The sequence below is a fragment of the Mytilus galloprovincialis genome, chromosome 5 (assembly GCF_965363235.1).
Source record: "Mytilus galloprovincialis chromosome 5, xbMytGall1.hap1.1, whole genome shotgun sequence".
Lineage (NCBI taxonomy): Eukaryota > Metazoa > Mollusca > Bivalvia > Mytilida > Mytilidae > Mytilus > Mytilus galloprovincialis.
Window position 1 is genome coordinate 81,249,787 of NC_134842.1, and position 17,040 is coordinate 81,266,826.

A 17,040-nucleotide genomic window follows, 5' to 3' on the forward strand; every position below is an offset into this window, starting at 1 on the left:
AAGAAACAATTTGTGTTGATGATTCTAAACCCCAAAAGATGAGAACCTACTTTTTAAAATGTTAAGAAGCTTAAAAGTTACATGATAACTGTCAATCACGAGCTGCAGTTGCATGCATTACATTCTTTTCTAACATCTGGTATGCATTGTCGTTATATGTATGTGTAGACTGTTTACATATGGACTATGATTACAATGAACTGTCAAGGTTTGAAATAAATTGATTTAGGTGATGTGTTTGTTCGTTGTGATATGAGGGAATATAAAAGGTCAAAAAGGAGGATACAAAGCTCTACTTGATGGATGAAAGATATATTACAGTTTACCTAAGGCAAATCATTTTGAACAAAATGTCTCTACTACCCATTGAAAGATTAAATTTGTAGTTTAATATGCACTCGAGCTTCACTATGTATTAACGATAGTTAGATAATAAATTTTAAAGTCCGAGCCTTATAATTCACTGGTATCGATGAAAGAATATATATGTATCCTAAGGATCAAGGTATTCAAATTCACCTTTTGTGATATCATAGCAATAAAATTCACTTTTGAAATTGTCAGTACAGTCGTGTTGCTAGAAACAAATATACAATGAGCATGAATGCCACGACGGGACCAGCTCTATTTATACAATAGAGTTTCCGCTTGCGAAAAAAATTATAACGGGGATTTAATTTCATGATTGGTGAAAAATATAACGGTTTAACTACGTTCATCTTGTTAATTCTATTTCAGGTTTCTTGGACTTTTTCTCTGATCAGACATTTCTCTGATGTCACGTTAAACTCGCTATGCGTATCGTTTTTGATCGTACATCAGCATTCAGCTTATTAATATGATTTAATACTCAACAAACGACATAAATCAAACAATCTTTAAAATGTTCCAAAAATTCAGCGAAATATTCTGTTAGATTTTTCAAAACTCATAACCTTCCTGACTCTACTGGATTTATGGGTTTTCAATCTTTTAAAATCGACGTTCATTACCAAAACAATACTTTTAGCTAGGTGTTACGTATACATTGTAATAAAAGATTATGCTAATTGATTGACTTTACAACAGAAAGTAGCAACGACAAAACAATCACTGACAAACTTTTTTTTTGTTCATATGAAACGGAATTTACACTACCAAAGCCAGAACTTGTACCAAATGCCTTAGTTCCACGTTTAAATATGTATTACAGGTGTGCTATCATCCATTATCCACATTTTAGCAAATCCAAGTGATATTAGGAATGCTACCGTAACTGGGAGATAAAATGCCCTTTATAGTCTCCTTTTCTAATTGTTCAAAGAAACGTCACCCCCTTTTTATACTACTCCTACATATCAGTATCTGATATTCGATTAACATGTTTGACCCTCTGTCATATCAGTTTACTTATATTTAATGTATGTTATAAGTTTGATATTAGGCACACATTAACATGTTTTATATAAAAGTGGCGTTTTAAATACCATTCGTCAAATTTACAATGTATATATGTTATAGTTACTGTTTATGATTTTTATTTCTAATGAATTTAATGCAAGCTAAATGTCCTTAAAGTCAATTGTGTAAATAAGCACAATTCACGGTCTAATAAATGGCTTTGTATTCATTCATTTGAATACAATCCAATTTGCTGTGTAAATTCCTTTAAATCTATATATAGCAATGTGGGTACATGTAATTGTATTTTCTGAAAATATGATTTCATTTCATATGTCCATATCAGTATAATGCTTCATAAGTACGTTTGCACTTATGAAATGGGAGTTTATATTTTCTTTATCGTTGATTGTTAAATTTTGAACTAATTAATTGATTCAAATATAAAGAACATAGACCAACGTGTATATACTGAGGACAACGTCATTCCAATTCAGCTGTTAGAATATTTTAGCATAACATTGATTTGGGGAATTCTCAGTTCTATTATCAAAATCCAAATGACATGACGGCGAAAATTGTCTAAATACAAAACTAGTCTTTAGTCAAATATATGTCGAGAGACATATTTCAATTGAGCAGTAAATTGAAAATGCAAATAAATCAAAAGTTATTGAAACCCGTCTTCCGCAGGATTATATCGACGAATGACTGCAGAAGAGGGTGAAAGATACCAGAGCGACATTCAAACTCATTTATCTAAGATAAACTGACAACATCATGGCTACAAAAGAGAAAAAAAAACAGACAAACAGACAAAAGTTCACAAAATACAACATAGCAAAATTAAGACTAAGCAACACAAACCCCATGAAAAACTGAGGTTGATCTCATGAACTTCGAAACGGTAAGCAGATCCTGTTCTACATGAGGCAACCGTATTTTTGCTAAAGTTAGTTTAAACGTGGTTATTTATCCGATACGGTGAAAAGGAAATTGGATTGTAGTTACTAAATTATGAACATATCCGCTATCTGTAAAACGAATATTCCATAACGGTCAACCATCTTGTGATAACGTCCGTAAAAAATTCACGAAGGGATGATTTCAACTTCAACATTTTGAACTATTGGTTAAATAGCTTCCTTGTGAGCAGCAACCATCTATCAACGAAATTATGATAGGACTTGTTAAAAATACTTATCAATTGGGAGATATGACTCCGTATGTAGGTGCTGGAATGTTGCTACATAGAAATTGAAAGTTCAAAATCGGGAAGACGAAATCATCTCTTTTGTCGTAAAGTTTTGTTTTCTACCGATCCTCATTGTCAATTCATCGGAAATGACACAGATGGTAGGTTGTACAAATATTTGAAGCTTATGAATTTGATTATGAAATCCCCTGCTTGGTTACTATATATGAAAGGTCATTTATATTTGATATGATTATGTAGTATATTACCATTTTGTCTTAATTTAAGTTTGGTAAATTAATTGAATGTCAGATAAAACGCCAATTGTAGAAATCATGTCATTACAACAAATAGGTATGAAATCATAAAAAGTCAACGATTTAGTAATTAGAAATAAAATGTGGTTTAAGTACCAACGAGAACAGGGTTTTTTTATGATGACGATGTACTAATCTAATAAGTTACAAAACAAGAAGAAACGTCATTTTTTGTGCCCTTTATATTTGCTTGTCCGGTGTGAGCCAAGGGTCCGTCTTAAAAACCGTACTTTGACCTGTAATGGTTTATTTCCTACAAATTGTGACTTGGATGGACAGTTGTCTCATATCACATCTTCAAATATAACCATACTTTACTATAATCATCATTGAGGTATCTAAAGTCTAGTTTAAAAAATTGTGCGGTGACCCTGCCAACCAACCAAGATGGCCGCCATGGCTAAAAAAGAACATAGGGGTAAAATGTAGATTTTGGCTTATAACTCTGAAACCAAAGCATTAAGAGCAATTCACACATGGGGATTAAATTGTTTTGCAAGTCAAGATCTATCTGCCCTGAAATTTTCAGATGAATCCAACAATCGGTTGTTGGGTTGCTGCCCCTGAATTGGTAATTTTTAAGGCAATTTTGCTGTTTTTGGTTATTATCTTGAATATTATTATAGATAGAGATAAACTGTAAACATCAAAAAATGTTCAACAAAGTAAGATCGGCAAATAAGTCAACATGATCAAAAAGGTCAGTTGACCACTTAAGGAGTAATGGCCCTTTATAGTAAATTTATAATAATTTTATAAAATTTTGTAAATTTTAACAACATATTTTCCTCTGTAACTAATCGTCTAAGTTCATTATAAATTGAGATAATTGTAAGAAGCAAGCATGTTCAGTAAAGTAAGATCTACAAACACATCACCATCACCAAAACACAATTTTGTCATGAATCCATCTGTGTCCTTTGTTTAATATGCACATAGACCAAGGTGAGCGACACAGGCTCTTTAGAGCTTCTACTACTCCTAAATATCAGTTTCCAATATTCGATTAACATATTTGACCCTTTGTCATATCAGTTTACTTATTTTTAATGTATATTACAAGTTTAACACTAAACACACATTAACATGATTTGTATAAAAATGGCGTTTCAAATACCATTCGTTAAATTTATAATGTATATATGTTACAGTTACTGTTTATGCTTTTTATGTCTAATGAATTTATTGCAAGCTAAATATCCCTAAAGTAAATTGTGTAAATAAGCACAGTTCACGGTCTAATTAATGGCTTTGTATTCATACATTTGAATACAATCCAATTTGCTGTGTAAATTCCTTTAAATCTATATATAGCAATTTGGGTACATGTAATTGTATTTTCTGAAAATATGATTTCATTTCATATGTACATATCAGTATAATGCTTCAAAAGTACGTTTGTACTTATGAAATGGGAGTATACATAATTTTTTTTATCGTTGATTGTTTAAATCTTGAACTATATGATTCAAATATAAAGAACATAGACCAACGTGTATATACTGAGGACAACGTCATTCAAATTCAGCTGTTAGAATATTTTAGCATAACATTGATTTTGGGAATTCTCAGTTCTATTATCAAAATGCAAATGACATGACGGCAGAAGTGTCTAAATACAAAACTAGTCTTTAGTCAAATACATGTCGAGAGACATATTTCAATTGCGCAGTAAATTGGAAAAATGCAAATAAATCAAAAGTTAACGAAACCCGTCTTCCGCAGGATTATATCGACGAATGACTGCAGAAGAGGGTGAAAGATACCAGAACGACATTCAAACTAATTTATCTAAGATAAACTGACAACATCATGGCTACAAAAGAAAAAAAACAGACAGACAGACAGACAGACAAACAAACAGACAGACAATAGTTCACAAAACACAACATAGCAAAATTAAGACTAAGCAACACAAACCCTATCAAAAACTGGAGGTGATCTCATGAGCTTCGAAACGGTAAGCAGATCCTGCTCCACATGAGGCAACCGTCTTGTTGCTGAAGTTAGTACAAACGTGGTAATTATTCTGATAGGGTGAATCTCATTTGTGAAAAGGGAATGGGATTATAGTAACGACATAAGGAACATATCCGCTATCATCTGTGAAACGGATATTCCATAACGTTCAACCATCTTGTGATGACGTTCGTAAAATTCACGAAGGGATGATTTCAACTTCATCCTTTGAAACTATTGGTTTAATAGCTTCCATCTATCAACGAAATTATGATAGGACTTGTAAAAAATACATATCAATTGGGAGATATGACTCCGTATGTAGGTGCTGAAATGTTGCTCCATAGAAACGGAAATTTAAAAATCGGAAAGCTGAAACCATCTCTTTTGTCAGAAATTTTTGTTTTTACCGATCCTCATTGTCAATTCATCGTTAATGACACATATGGTAGGTTGTACAAATATTTAAAGCTTATGAGTTTGAAAATGAAACCGCTTGCTTAATTACTATATATGAATTAATGCTATTGATATTTGATATGATTATGTAGTATATTACCATTTTGTCTTAATTTAAGTTTGGTTAATTAATTGAATGTCAGATAAAACGCCAATTGTGGAAATCATGTCATTACAACAAATGGGTATGAAGTCATAAAAAGTCAACGATTTAGTAAATAGAAATAAAATGTGGTTTAAGCACCAACAAGAACAGGTTTTTTATTATCATGTTTATAATGAAGATGTATTAATCTAATAAGTTACAAAACAAGTATACACTTGTCATTTTTTGTGCCCTTTATATGTGCTTGTCCGGTGTGACTTGGATGGAGAGTTGTCTCATACCACATCTTCTTATATCTAATTATATGGCGAATTACTTGTTATACAATACATTAGGAGTAGGATATCAGTCACTAAGGCAGCAACCATTTAATTTTCGGGGGGGGGGGGGGGCTATGGATTTTTTTCTGGACAAACTTTTCTTTTCGCCTTCGGCAAAAACAATCTATTTTTTTCGCGACAAGGACAAGTTGAAAACAATTTTTTTCTTTTAATTTTAGCATTACATATAGTGGCAGCTGAGGGGGAAAAAACATTTTTTTTTTCTCAGAATTAAAAACAAATAATTTTTTTCTCCGAAAACTGGAAACAAACTTTTTTTTTCCAAAAAAATCCATAGCCCATCCCCTCTCCCCCCCCCCCCCCCCCCACAGAAAATCAAATAGTTACTGCCTAATGTATTATTTTTATTTTTCTATTTCATTGACCACTGTCAGTTTTATATTTTATTATTTTTCTATTTACAAGAAAATGAAAAAGAAAGGATATGTTATTTTTTATTGCAGTAGATTTTTGATAGTTAAGTTTAAACTGATTTATTTCTGTTCATAGACTAATCTATTAATAGTTTGGGAAAATTTACTTTTATGCTATTTATAGCATTTCTTGTAATGGTTTTTTCTACAATTTTACGAAAATACAACTTTCTTTTTCATAACCGTATAAAAGCTGCAAACTTTATTCCAATATAATCATTGCATGACTATATAGCTTAATACTACAGTAAGTATTTTTCTGCATTATCGAAAATATTTTTAATAACAAAATTTGGGCAAATGATTTATGTGTTTTACATATTCATTATATTGTAACAAAACGATTACATTTTTTCACATTGAAAAATTTCGACTGTCAAAAACAAATGAACAAGATAAATGAAAAGCAAATATCCCGAAGATTTTCTTTTATGTTGATCTTATCAAACCTTGTTACTAGATTCTGGTACTTGATACTCATTAAATATGACAATGCAAATACAAAACCTTTTGTATTTTTGGAGGGGACGGTTCTGGTGTAAATTGCTGTTGTTTTGAAGTCTTATTTTATTATTGTTCTTGATTTTTAAAGGTTTATTTTATTTTATTTTCCCCATGAATTCACGATTAAAAATTAGCGTTAGAGTTTTGGCAGCTGAACAATTTTGTGGGAGCTTTTATATATAAAAGAGAAAAACGAAGATAGTCAGAACTGTCTTACACTGTCTTTTGTAATTATCATAACACATCCTGACAGATGCAGACACATTCGCTTCGTGTCAGTTACTTGGAATTGAAAACAAAGGATATGGGGTATCATTTCATGCACTGCAAAATAAAGGGCAAAGGAAAAGCGCTTTAAATGCTATTCTTCATCTCAAAGTCACAGCGACCAAAACAAATGTGTTGCAATTGGATACGTACCCTTAAGTTGTGATCTAATTCAAACAACATCAGACGAGGTAACGACCCCCGAATCACCGACCTTAAGCAGCTAAACTATAGGAGACGACAAGGTTCTTTTATGATATTAATTATCGTATTCTTTCAATAATGAAGAAAAATAATCATTGCACTTTTTACCTTTCTTTAATAGCATTATTAATTACTTATGATAAAGTTGATATTGGTTAAGAAAACAAAATCAACCCTACAGCTAAAAATATAAAATGAATAATAAAAATAAAGATCAATCGTGATCTCACTTTATTTTATTAGATGTCTCATTTGCAGAAAAGTGCATTTTACGAAAAGGATTTAATCATGTTCATCGATTTAGGTATATATACTCGCACATGTGTTACATGACTTTAATATTTAGCTGTACATATTCTGAAAGTATTTTAAACGTAAAAAAACCAATAGTATAAAAATAGTTATTATTCCCATGTACCAGGAATAAATAACAGATCCATAATGATTGTTTACCTAACAGTTTGACCTTGATAACCACGCAAAATCAGTAGAAAAAAGCAAACCAGATACCTACAACTTTCTTCTTTGATTTCACATGCATCACTAACACGAAAATAATTTACTTTTCTGGTTTATTAAACAATCAAACAAATATGTATACCAATAAAAACGGCATGTGCTAAAACATTGAGATGAGTGGAGTGGAGTGCTGGAGTGCTGGAGTGTTGGAGTGTTAAAGTGGAGACATGGAGTGAAAACATTGTGTTAGGAAATAGAGTGTATGTGTAAATTAACCAATTTATAAGATTTTTTTTATACATGTGTAGCTTTTATGACTCAGCACAAGTATAATACAAAACATATGTTTTATTCTGGGGTTATAGTAATGACAGTTTCTTGGGTTCTATTGTCAGGTGACGGTGGTTAGATACATCATTTTTCGTTATCTATATTCAATTGTCTAATGAATGAAACAAGCTATTTCATAGTCAATTGTTAACAAAAATATTAATAATATTATTAAGACAAGATGATTCTAATTATTTCTTCAGGAATAAGACATACATTTTTAACAATGGGACTAAAGCTGCCACAATGTGAAAATTAACATAAGCGCTATGTGAATTTTAATAAAAGTTTTATGAGCTTGTCCAAAATCTATTTTAGTAGCATAGGCTATTGGGCCTTTACTTTTCCGTTTCCCTGCTTATTAGAAATATACAACAATTCAGAACAGTAACAACAAGAGGCTGTCACAACGACAGCAAACCGAATTCATTAACATTTATTTGTGTCCTTGTATTTTTCAATATCACAAGAACTGATGAACGGTGAAAGTGAAAATCGTAAATATCAAATTAGACCTCCATTTTGTAATCAGTTACAACATATTAAAATTTGAAAAGCTTAGGTTGAATGGTTCATGAGAAAATGAAATAACATGACTTGAAACGCCATTTTTCAATCTTTCAAGAACCATAACTCCTGAACGGTAGAATCACAATCGTCATTATTGAACTTGACCTTCATTTTGTTGTCAGTAACAATATATTAAAATTTTAAAGAGCTTTGGTTGAACGGTTCATGAGTAAATGCACGGACAACATTTGGCTGCTGCCCGCCAGATCAGCCGCCCGCCGTACATCCCCAAATCAATAACCGACATTTTGTCACAAAAATCCGGGTAAAAATTAATAGATAGATAACTGAGCTGTCATAAAATGCTTCTCAACAAATTGTTTTTGTAACCCATTTTGATGAATAATCAAATATGAATAATAAATTAATACAAAATCATGTGTGTGCTGCAACTTAAGCAAAAGAGGGAAAAAACACTTTCATTTGAATTCCTTAACAATTTCATTTGATATGAGGTGTGATTGATTTGTGCATTCGTTAAGTATTTAACCAAAATCATTTACTCCTCTTCACTGCAGTTCCTAACTTCAATGTTTTCACTCCATGACTCCACTCTTCCACCATTTCACTCAACTCCAATCAACCTTTTAGTACATGCCAATAGAAACAGTAACTCATATAAGAAGATGAGGAATATCTATTCAACAAAAAAGGGCCCAAGAAGGACATATAATAGGACATATAAGGACAGTATTGTAGGTATATAACGTGAGGATGTCCAAATAGCACATATTTTGACAGTTTTTTTACTTATTTATTTATGATCCAGACAAATGTTTCCATTATGTGTCTTTTATAAAAGTGTATCCACCAATTTCATTTTGAATCCATTCTTAATCATAGAAAACTAGGTTTTAACTAAGCTCCAAATGATTAATGATGCTGTAATAAGGAGAACCGAAATTGCATCTATGCTTCAAAATCAATTAACAGATTTTTGTTTTATCATTTCAAATATTTGAAACAATTTGACATCAGTCCATGCTTACTATATTATATATTCTATTTGCTCATGTTTAAAAGACAATTTTTTGTTGCCGTTGCATTGTTTTCGAAGATTTTACTTTTTCTAATGAATACTTCATCTGTTGATACATACTTCTTTCAGACTTGTCAAAATGGGCGTAATAACATCATCAACACGGAGTATTGAACAGGACTGTGCAGATATCCAGAAAATGTTTGCGGCAGCAAAATTGGGAAATTGGGGAGATGTTTGGCGAATTCTAGGGACCCCAGGCCGACCACTAAAACCATATCTAATAAATCTGGTCCCTGAGGACAGAAGATGGGGTTTACTACAACAAGCTGTTTGGTGGAACAATCACGCCGCAATTAGAACTCTACTTAAGTTTCAAGCATGCGACAAAACAATAAAGGCAAAAGATGGCATTTCCGAGAAAGGACCAACAGGTGGCAATACAGCACAGGAGATAGCTGATTTGTTTGGATATCTAGAGGCATCGAAGATCATTCAGAACCATATATCAACTGAAAGCGAGGATGACATCGAAACATTCTACGATGGGAGTAGCACTATCGAAAATGAAGAATATGGTCTATTCAGACTTACATTGGCCGCGTACAAAGGAGCTTTTCATCCGTCTTATGTCGACAAAACGAAACAACTTCCAGTTTTATTAAATGATGTTTTTAAGCATGTTAATACAGGAAACAACTGGAAGGCTGTTAGAGATAAAGTTTCACAGTCACTGTATCCAGCATGTAAGGAAGCAAGCAATGTAGTAAGTCAATGTACCACCAAGTTAGACTTTTATAAAATGATTGTTAATGTATATACCGACGAAACAACCCAATTATATACGTACCTCAACACAGCGTTAAGGCGACAACGGGATACGGGCTTCAAACCTACTGGTAACGATCTCGCACTCGGGCCATATATTCTAATGTTCCATCTACTTCTGTTTTGTTGGAGAAATTTGGTCCGAGAAAAAACTAAAACTTATCGCAAAATGAAGGTTTCTGCGAAAGATCTAGCAAAGTACCAACCAGGAACAAAGTTCACGTGGTTATCATTTATTTCATCCTCTGTTCAACAACAATGTGCTCAGATTTTTCCTTCGTGTGCACCAAGTGGTGATCTAGAAGTGCATTTTATTATTGATAACTCTGGTGATTCTCAGTGGCAACCACTGAACATTGAGGATTATGCCTGCTACACAGAAAAGGAAAGAGTTTACCCAGCAGGAGCACAATTCTTAGTTAAGGGACGTTCAACTAGAACTGGAATGCCGACAATTCAGCTGAAACTCTTAGGAAGCGAATAGAATAAATTACTAATATTGATGCTTGTTAGACGTTAAGAATAAATGACTATTATTTGTCTGGTCAAGGCTTTATTATAACGTCAATCTTGGGTACAAACCTATCATGATTTGTTTAAATATGTATATACACTTCAAAAGGGATAAGTGAAAACAAATAAATCATGAAATCATAGAAACTATACAAATAAAACCCTTATCTCCCATTAGTGCGTGAATCGCTTTTTTTTATATTTTGAGACAATAGAGTTTTTGGTAAATTTTAAATCTAAATTTGCCTAAAATTATTTAGCGAAAAAATTAACGCTCTTTTAGGTGGTTATAAGGCTGCCATTTTTAGAATGGTCACAAATTCCCCACTAAATTCCATGCAAAGAAAATTTGAAATTATGTAAGATTTCAAAGGCATCAGCAGAATTTGATAAATTATGTTGTGAATTCCTCTTTTGTGTTGTGAATTTATCATTATACGTGTACATTATCTGAAGATATAAAATTGAGATAACAAATAACTGTTTATGTATGTATGCCTCCTTATTACACACTTACAGTTGGGTCTTACAATACTTTGTAGTGAATATTTACTAACCATTAAAGAGGAGCGAAAGGTACTAAAAGGACATTCAGATTCAAGTAAAACACAATTTTATAACGCCATGGATAAAAAAGAAAAAATAACGACAAGTAGAAGTACAATAAACACATCATAGAAATCTGAGACTGAGCCACACGAACCCCTCAAACATGATTGCAGGTGTTCCAGTAAGAAACAAGCAAGAGGAGGAGCCAATTGGTTCCCATGGGAATGCATCTTGGTAATGTTAGTTTCAGAGATTTAATTTTGCACTGATTTTTTACGAAAAACAGAACGATTTATCTCTCCCTACGACAAGATGCTTGTATCTACGTTGATCATTCATTTTTCTAACGATTTTCTTATCCCAGGCATAGATTACCTTAACCGTATTTGGCACAAGTTTTTGGAATTTGGATCTCAATGCTCTTCAACTTTGTACTTGTTTGGCTTTATAGATATTCTGACATGAGCGTCACTGGTGATTCTTATGTAGACGAAACGCGCGTCTGGCGTACTAATTTATAATCCTGGTACCTTGGATAACTATTAATGAAACGAATCGGAACTAAATCTTTCAATTGGTCTTTTAGTTTGGAATGAAGGTAATTCACATCTGGCATAACAAAGACAAGTGAGGTGAATGATTTTAAAATTGGAATTTTCAGGGAATAGTGTGGAGAGCGATTAACTGTTGGCCGCGTTTAAATAGAGCAGCTATTCAGGACTTCAGATGATGGTTGAAAATCACAAAATCTGACGTACTGAAGGTTTATTCATTCCGTGGTTGATCATTACTGAATATGCTGAAGGTTTATGAAATCAAGGTCGAATTACAACGTCTACGGGGGCAATAAATATCACATGTGGTAAAATAAATTGTTTAAAATTGTAGACAACAGCAGTTTACCGATGTTCAAATATAGTATATTCTTATATCTATAATATACAAATCATGTTAAAATAAATCTTGAAGACAGCACATCACATCCAAAAGGAGCGAGACCAGATGTGTTGACAACTTGAAAAGGCCATGCATTCATCACAAACCATGCAAATTTTACTCATTGAAAATGTTATAAGAGAAAAAGAACTCAATCGGTAAATTTTAGTGTTGTCAAATCGTACACTTTTGCCTAACCGGTTACTCGGATAATCGTTCGACCAACTAACCAGTCAACCGGTAGTTTGAGTTGGTGCTTGCAAGCCTTATCAATTGTACCCTACGCGTAGATATAAGATGTGGTATACGTGTCAATTTGACAACCTTTTATCCAAGTCATAAATTTACGCTTTTAGAATTGAAGTTTGTCCTCTGGCATTATCAGGCTTGTCTGTGAGGATTCCGGGTGAAGTTTTACTTTTAATAATCAATTTCACCGTATCAACTATAGCGTTTAAACTTTGTACCAACTTCAGATTGAATAAAATTAAAAAACTTCTTGATCTCGTAGAATTGAATATGTCTGAAACTGATTATTCTTTCCTTTTCACTAGTTGTCTCCGAAAATGATGTGGAGTGTTTCATTTTGAGTGATTAATTCATGATAAAAAAAAAGATGCGGTATGATTGCCAATAAGACAATTCTCCACAAAAAATCAAAATCACACAGAAATTAACAACTATAGGTCACCGTACGGACTGTTACTTTGTTTGCATGTTACTCGTACTATCACGTATACATTGAGTACATTAACATTGGTTTGCATTTCACAATTTGAGTTAGCATTTCGTTTAAAGTAAGACTAAGCCTTGCACGAAGGAGGTTGCACATTTAGATGTAGGTTTACACAATATTAGATCAGAAACGAAATAATGAAGTAAATCGTAAAATTTAATCGCAATACTGATTTAGAGTTACTGCTAAAAAAGCATGTATATATACTAATTATGTTTCTTTAAGATCCTGCCCGGAGCTGATAGACAAGTTCTAATTAAGTTTATGTTTATAGGATTAACAATAGCAATCAATTCACTGGACAACTGATCTGTCAAATTAATTACCACGACGAACTTTTTAATGATTTCAATACAAATTTATATAAAATCTATAAAAATTGAAAAAAAGTCCGGTTAACCGGTTAGCGTTTTTGGTATTCGGTATTCGGTCGTTCGATCGGTTAACCGGTTAACCGGTTAACCGTTGACAACACTAGTAAATTTACAGTTCTACAACTATTAGGATAACCAAAAACCTAATAGAATCAAAACACGTCATTTGTGATTTAGGACAGACCTAACCGTATTGGTCAACCAATTCGTGGTGGTGAGATTTTAACTTTTTTTAATGTCGTTGTTAGTCGTTCATCCTCTTAAACCTGCTGGAGTAAGTTTTGTGTCAATTAACCCAAGACAATGAAGTCCATATATGTTACGAAAATACATGAGTGTATCGAATAAATTGTATATCCGAACGCCATATAGTTGGACTGCGAGTTTGTTGCTGCTGAGATACGAGGAGTAGGCAATGGAAAACCTGAAATCGTCCCGTTTGACAGTGATCCTAGTTTCTAGAAGTCCATCTGTGTCGATAATTCGACATAAAGATGAAGCAAAATGTCAACTTTGGTAGTATTCTTAATAAGTTTACTAAGATATATAAGATGAGAGCGTTCACTGAAACATGGTATTGTGAGTGACAGGTCATCACAGATATAATACATCTTTTTGTCTTTGTGAATGTATGGCATCAATTCTGCTCGTATGATTACAATAACAAGTCGGTTAGTATGGGTTAGTATGGGTGGAGGGGTATAAGATATATCCATGTGAATAACCAGTGTGTGGTGAAATAACAATCCACTACTCAGCAAATTATCTTTTGATGACTTAAAAGTCCAGCATATTGCCCACAACGTCCTCCGTGTATTTAATGTTGGTCTCAGTTCCGTCTGATTAAAATAACCAAAGTTCCTCATGTTTGTTAACGAATCACGAGTTCTAGAACAGAAAGACACTAGCTATATTTAATATGACAACTTGTTATACACATGTATTATGATGTCAAGGACAGTTAATCCGACAGTCAGACATGCACACGTTTTTAATAATTGCATTAAAAAAGAGGATACCAGAGGGACAGTCAAACTCATAAATCGAAAATAAACTGACAACGCCGTGGCTAAAAATGAAAAAAGACAAACAGACAATAATAGTACACATGACACAACATAGAATAACTAAGAATAAGCAACATGAACCCCACAAAAACTAGGGGTGATCTCAGGTGCTCCGGAAGTGTAAGCAGATCCTGCTCCACATGTGGCACCCGTCGTGTTGCTTATGCGATAACGAATCCGGTAAATAGTCTAATTCGGTAGGTCACATTCATTAAGAGTATATCTAGTTTGACGTTTACTTACATCAATTGAGACAAAGTATGAAAACTTAACGTTGATGAATAAACCATTAAAAAAGAACAAAACACAAAGTTCCACAATGTAAGATAAACAGTTACTTTCTTATTGTAACTGATTTAAAACCCTCAACACATAAACATCAGATTAACCATTCAACCATGAAAATATATTCAAGAACAGTATATTGCTTTCAGATGGTCATTGTATTGCATCCATTAAATACAGCTGCTCATTACATAAGGCAGTAGAAAATAAAAATAGACATGAAGATCAAATAATAACTTTAGTAATGAACCATGAAAATGAGGTCAAATCTGACAAAATAAAGGAATAATCAACGACAGCATACGAAGATAACCAACAAGACCTGAATTATTTCAAAACAATTACTACCGGAATCATGTTGACTACACCATCACAATTGCATATAAAATATGCTTTGTCGACCATTTAAAAACTTTACACTTGGATACAAAACACTGTGCTCTTGATCGCCGATACTAGGTTTTGTTCGCCGATGCTATAGACTTTAGTCACCGACATTATGCTGCGGTCACTTTTGTTGGACTTTCGTCGCCAATGTAAGACTTTGGTCGCCGATGCTAACCTTTGGTCAGGCGAGGGAAAATTAAAGTTAGCATTATGTTATGTATTTGAACAGCGGTATATCACTGTTGCCTTTATTCAAAGATGTTTGAAAAACATTGAAGGGAAAGCATGAACTTCACCTGGCGAGGCTACGGGATAAACATTTGATTAGCTAAAATAAAACTAGTTTAAGTTTCATGTCCTCAATATTTCCATTTTCACTTGGTTTTGTCTAAATATATTAATAATTCGTCGTTTGTTATGTACTTCCAAATTTCTATAGTGTTTAAAATTCCAAAGATGTCATACTCTCAACTATTACTACTGATTATAACTACCACTAGATTTAGCAAATGATACATAAAATGTGTTTATAAGCCTGGTTCCTTTGATAACTATTTACAGCACTGGGTCGATGCCTCTGGCGGTGGACGTTTGGTCTCCGAGGTTATCACCAGCCCAGTAGTCAGCACTTTGGTGTTGACATGAATATCAATTATATGGTCATTTTTATAAATCAACTTTTTGAAAGTATGAATTATTCGAAATACAAAGGATTTGCTTAACCCAGGCGTAGATTTCAGTATCCTTATTTGGCATAATATGTTGGAATTATGGGTCCTTCATGCTTTTTAACGTTATACCCGTTTGGCTTTCTAACTATTTTGATTTGATCATCACAGATGAACCTTATGTAGACGAAACACAAGTCTGGCGTATCAAATTATAAGCCTGATACCTCTGATAATTATTTACACCACTGGGTCGATGCCGCTGCTGGTGAACGTTTAGTCCTAACGGGCATCACCTGTCCAATAGTCAGCACTTCGGTGTTAACATACATTTCAATTATATGGTCATTTTTATAAATTAGTTGTTTGCAAAAGTATGAATTATTCGAAATACTAAGGATTTTCTTAGCCCATCTATAGATTACCTTACCCTTATTTGGGACAACTTTTTGAATTTTCGGTCTTCAATGCTCTTCAACTTTATACTTGTTTGGCTTTTTAAATCAGAGCGTCACTGATGAGTCTTATGTAGACGAAACGTGTCTGACGTATCAAATTATAAGCCTGGTACCTTTGATAACTTTTTACATTATGTACTCTAAGCCGCCGATAAAACTTTAGAAATTTTATCTTATTAGTAACTGAATTGCCTGCCAATGACGTATAACATATCTCTTACGAGTGTAACTTCAATGAATTTTGCCGAGTGGCAACAACATCCTTAGAAGTGTATCATATATCCTTCAAATTGCAGTTGTATCTACAAGCCGGTCGGAATCTCTTCTATTCAAATATTTTATATTTAACTTGATGATGCAAATGCAAATTTACATAGCAAATGCCATACATGATTTTATATTAATTTGATAGTTTTTGTTAGGGGGGTATTAGCTATGATATAAAAATACATAAATATTATTTGTTTTTGTTAAATTATTAATTAGTGAAACAGTGAAATTATTATAATAATTAGCTTAAAGCAATCAGTTTGATTCAATTTTGTCAAAATAAGCTAAACATGTATATGACCTTCAATAAAACTCCTTAGCTAGAAGGATAACACATTAACCAGTCCTGTTCGATTATTAAAAGGAAAAGAATGTCAACATTGAAAGTGAAACTAGGCCAAACCATTTGGTTCACTAATTCGATTGTTGGCAGTATTTGGAGGTCACTAAAATACACACAAAATGCCGATTTATATATTATAGAAT

At 32.9% G+C, this 17,040-nt stretch overlaps 1 long non-coding RNA gene across 1 annotated transcript; it reads left to right on the forward strand.

The window, feature by feature from the left end:
• The first annotated feature begins 6,331 nt into the window (after positions 1-6,331).
• Positions 6,332-11,304, forward strand: LOC143076492 (uncharacterized). The gene is made up of 2 exons (XR_012978670.1): positions 6,332-6,417; positions 9,613-11,304. It is a non-coding gene; the product is annotated as an uncharacterized LOC143076492 (long non-coding RNA).
• Positions 11,305-17,040: the final 5,736 nt, after the last annotated feature.